Here is a 5299-nt window from a genome sequence, read left to right as displayed (position 1 = left end):
TAATAAAGTATTTAAAACCAAAGAGATTTTATTTTGTATATCACATATGATAATCTTTCTGCACTCAGTTTAATGCTGCCTGTGATTACCCTTCCTTTACTTGAGGAATAGGTTAATTTGGTTCTTATAATTTTTGCTTTGGTTTTCACATCTCCCATATCAATTAGAAATTAAAGAGGACCTTTCACCATTTTGCCCATAGACAGTTCTATATACTGCCGGAAAGCTGACAGTGCGCTAAGTTCAGCGCACTGTCGGCTTTCCCGTTCTGTGCCCAGTGTGAAGAGCTTACGGTCCGGTACCGTAGCTCTTCTATGGTCAGAAGGGCGTTTCTGACACTCAGTCAGAGACGTCCTTCTTCACAGCACAGCCAATCGCGCTGTGCTGTGAGAGCCGAGAGGAACGCCCCCTCCCTCTGCTCGCAGTACTTGTCCATAGATGAGCATTATCAGGGAGGGAGGGTGGAGTTCCTCACGGCTCTCACAGCACAGCGCGATTGGCTGTGCTGTGAAGAAGGAGGTCTCTGACTGACTGTCAGAAACGCCCTTCTGACCATAGAAGAGCTACGGTACCGGGCCGTAAGCTCTTCACACTGGGCCCAGATCGGGAAAGCCGACAGTGCGCTGAACTCAGTGCACTGTCAGCTTTCCGGCAGTATATAGAACTGCCTATGGGCAAAATGGTGAAAGGTCCTCTTTAAATGAATTGTACAATAAACTTTTACCTCCTCCAACATAATAGGAAGCATCCAAACCCCTTATCTGACTCTTCAGTTATAATCCTTGTTCATTATTCAGCCTTAAAGAGAGTGTACAACCACCATAATTTCTTCTAATGGTATCGTTATGGGACTAGGCCTGGGCGATTATGACTTCAGATACGATTAATAGTGATTATTTAGGTCACTCCCCCTTTTAAAAACCATGCCTAAAAAAAACACAAAACCTGCAGCCCACTGACTTATTAGAAGGGAAAAATGGCAATTAATTCTTTATTTGCCTCCATTATATTCCAACCTTGTACATGAGGTGAGTGTACCAGGTCGAACCACGAAGACGTCCGAACCGGAACTGCTATTATTCTCTGGGGTCTCTTTAGTTTGCCAATCTTCATAGTTGGGTATTTCCCCTGTCCTGGGGCTTCCTTATTAAGTTTTCTGCTTCAGTGGTATACAAAGAGTCCTCTTATATTTACAGATGTTCAGAGATGATAAAAAACGAAGCATAGGTCTTGTGTAGAGTATCAGCATTTGTTACTTGATTATACTTTGACATGTGCCTAACGTATGTATAGTTTGTACTCAGAATCAAGCCTTTCCTACCAGTCCTCCTACATCTTCTTCTAAACCTAAGAAGACTAAAACAGAGCAATTCATTAGTTGTCTCCAGCATCTTCCAGACGATTACTCTTCTAATATGTGTAGAATCTGCATACATGTGAGAATCAAGAGATGATTGATAAGGAGGCTAAACATTTTTTATCTTGGTTAAAATCATGCATGTCAAGTAAGAAGTCCAAAGAATTGAAACAGGAGTTTTCACATTTGTTTGAATCCTCTGGCACTTCTGATGGGGAGCTTCAGACAGCTGAGTTAGACTCAAAAATTACGATTTCTGAAGATAATTATTTGTAAAAAAAAAAAAAATATATATACTGATTTAATTTTTATTTCCAAAATAAAAAGCAACAGTCCTTCCTAGACATCCAGACCTGAAATCTATTATTGAGATGGAAGTTTTCAGACAGAAAGATTTGAAGTTGGATTCAGATTTTAAACCATATATAAATTAGAGCCTGGGGAATGTGAAGCCTGGGAGGAGCCAGCCAGAGTTGACCAAGCAGTGGTAAATCTATCCAGAAAATGTTTTGGGTTTTTTTCTGGCAGATAATTCATTTCTTCTTAAAGATGCCATGGATCATATAGCTCAGGGGTAGGGAACGTATGGCTCTCCAGATGTTGCAAAACTACAATTCCCAGCATGCATACTTGCTCTGCTGTTCTTGGAACTCCCATGGAAGTGAATGGAGCATGATGGGAGTTGTAGTTTCACAGCAGCTGGAGAGCCAAAGGTTCCCTACCCCTGATATAGCTGCTACTTCAGAAAAATCTAAGAAGCAGGGAGACGCAGAAACCAGCAAACAGGATTTTTGATATCTGGAGTCAAGTTGGAGTATGCTTGCAGAAATTCTGGTCCTAATAGAGAATGAATATGTGATAGTTACAGTACATCACAGACCAAAAGATAATTTTCTTCTAAATAATTGGTAGATTCTTCATGTTTTCCCTTTATACAGGAGTTCATGGTAAAAGGAACCATAGCAGGTCCCAGAAAAAGAAAGTTGTGGAACCTGTTCAAGAATTCTAGGTACTATTGCAGTACCAAAAGCAGGAGGATCTTGAAGGTTGATCATAGATCTCCGCTCACTCAATCAGTATGTGTGAGAGATTCATTTCAGGATGGAAACAATAAGGACAGTCACAGCAACCTTACAGAAGGGCCAGGTTCTAGCATCCTTGGATATAAAAGATGCTTATTTGCACATACCATTCCATCCAGTTTCAAGGCAATTCTTGAGAATAGCAGTGGATCATCTAGGATCAGACAGACACTACCAGTTCATCTATGCATAATCCAGTACTAGACAACGCACATGACCGCAAGTCGTTACTGACGTTGCAGTCACATGATCTAGCAACGGCCACATCTGATGACTTCATAAACGAGTGTGTTCCTGAAAAATCAGAAGGGTCTGGAATAGAAGAAAACACCTGTTCATGTGTTGCTTTCAGTCTTTGACACAGATTCTGGACATAGCTGGCAGTGCTGTCATAATTGAGTTGTAAAGTCTGGGTAAAATACAACCCTAATCTACATGGGAAGAATATGCAAATCTGTCTCGCAAGATGTAAACAGGGAGACAGTGCCTCTGTTATGCTGCCCTCTATGTGAAACACCCTGAACAACATGCCCGACTTTCCCAGAAGTCTTTACTGCATAATGCGGGGTTATAACCAAATCAATTTCTCAGCTACGGACGGCACCATTTCTGTCTGGTTGGACTTCATCAGCGCAGCCTAGAGAGAACTGATTTGGTAGAAGTGAGAGACCAGATCATGGGGATAACGTCCATCCTTAGGGAGAGACCACCTTTTCAGGTGTGTGGAGACTTATACAGCCATAGTGGCTCCACTGCAAGGGAACATGGGAAGAATATGCAAATCTGTCTCCCAAGATGTAAACAGGGAGACAGTGCCTCTGTTATGCTGCCCTCTATGGGAAGCACCCTGAACATCATGCCCGACTTTCCCAGAAAGTCATCCGTGGCTGAGAAATTGATTTGGTTATAACCCCGCATTATGCAGTAAAAACTTCTGAGAAAGTCGGACATGATGTTCAGGGTGCTTCTCATAGAGGGCAGCATAACAGAGGCACTGTCTCCCTGTTTACATCTTGGGAGACAGATTTGCATATTCTTCCCATGTTCCCTTGCAGTGGAGCAACTATGGCTTTAAAGTCTCCACACGCCTGAAAAGGTGGTCTCTCCCTAAGGATGGACGTTATCCCCATGATCTGGTCTCTCAACCCTAGTCTAGGCACACTTCCAACAAGCACCTCAAATGGTGACAGACCTGTCTTTCTATTAGGAGTGGTCCTTACCGAGTATAAGGCTAGAGGCAGGCACTCTGGCCAGGGCTTTCTGGATTTTTAACTTGAGTGTGCCATTCAGCCTTTCCACTTTGCCTGAACTCTGGGGATGGTAGGGTGTGTGGAAAGCTTGCTTAATCCCCAATGCAGACATTATTTCCTTCATTATTTCACCTGTGAAATGTGTATCTCTATCAGATTCTATCACCTCAGGTATCCCGAATCTACACACAAGCTCAGACATCAATTTCTTGGCAGTTACCTGTGCGGTTGTCCAGCCCACAGGATAGGCCTCGACCCAACCTGAAAATAAGTCCACACAAACCAATACGTACTCGTACATTCCAGACTTAGGCAACTGTATGTAATCTACTTGTATTCTCTGAAATGGATACAGGAGTTTTGGTGTGCATTTGGTAGGTGTTTTAACTACCTGTCCTGGATTGTGTAGAGCACATATGTGACATGCTTTTATTTGATTACCTGCAGCCCTTCCAAAACCTGGGGCAAACCATAATTTACCCACTAATGACTCCATGGCATTTCAAGAGGCATGCACCTTACCGTGGGCCAAACCAGCCATTTGGGGGTATGCTGCTGCGGGCAGACATAGTCTATCCCCCATTTTCCACATCCCTACACATTCTCTGGCACCAGCCTTTGTCCATTTCTCAATCTCCTAACCAGTCACCTTAGAGTACAGCCCCTTGGGGTCTGCTAGGTCAATGTCTATTTTTCTCACCTGGTTGAGACCCTTCCATGGCAGCAGTGCTGCTGCTTTGGCTGCTCGATCAGCCTTTTCATTTCCAATACTCTCAGGGTCTTGTTGTGTGAGCTCTGACTTTAACAATTGCCAACTGCTTAGGGAGCAATATGGCCTCCATCAACTGACTTACTGAATTTCCATTTTTAATTAGCTTGCCCTGTGCCGTCAGGAAGTTCCTAGACCTCAGTATAGGGCCATAATCATGCACAATGCCAAAAGCATACCTGGAGTCAGTGTAAATGTTTGCTGTGCTATCCTTAGCTAATTTACAGGGTTCTGTAAGGGCTTTCAATTCAGCCTCTTGTGCTGACATGTGTGGTGGAAGGGCTTCTTGTACTATGATGTCATGTATAGTGACTACAGCATACCCTGTAACAAATTGGCCTTCGTCTGTTAGGTACCTGGAACCATCCACAAACATCTCATAATCAGGATTTTTCAATGGAGCATCAGTAACGTGACTGAAGCCGACTGTCTCTTGAGACATCAGGTCAACACATTCATGCTGATGTTGGCTGTCAAATAAGTCATCTTCTGAGGGGGAGTTTTAAAATATCTCATCATCTACTCCCCCCTTTTGAATCATGAACTCCTACTGGTGTTAGGGACATCAAGGGGTCCTCATAATAGAGTATGTTGTAGAGTTCCAAATCAAATAACAGGCCTGGATAAGCTATACCCATCCTTTAGGCCTGGAGAAGTCACACACACACAGCTGATAGTGTATCAAGTGAGTTCTGATTTTAATGGTAGGAAAAGGTAGTTTAAATACAATACAGACAAAAGAAGGTTGGACTATTCTAATGACATGATTGGTTGTAGAGTTATAACATAAGGTGTGGCACATAACTATTGGATAAGGCCTAATGTAATCTGCATCTCATTA

The sequence above is a fragment of the Leptodactylus fuscus genome, chromosome 3, assembly GCF_031893055.1.
Source record: "Leptodactylus fuscus isolate aLepFus1 chromosome 3, aLepFus1.hap2, whole genome shotgun sequence".
Taxonomy (NCBI): Eukaryota; Metazoa; Chordata; class Amphibia; order Anura; family Leptodactylidae; genus Leptodactylus; species Leptodactylus fuscus.
The sequence above is the reverse complement of the archived record's forward strand: the minus strand, read 5'-3'. Positions refer to the sequence as shown.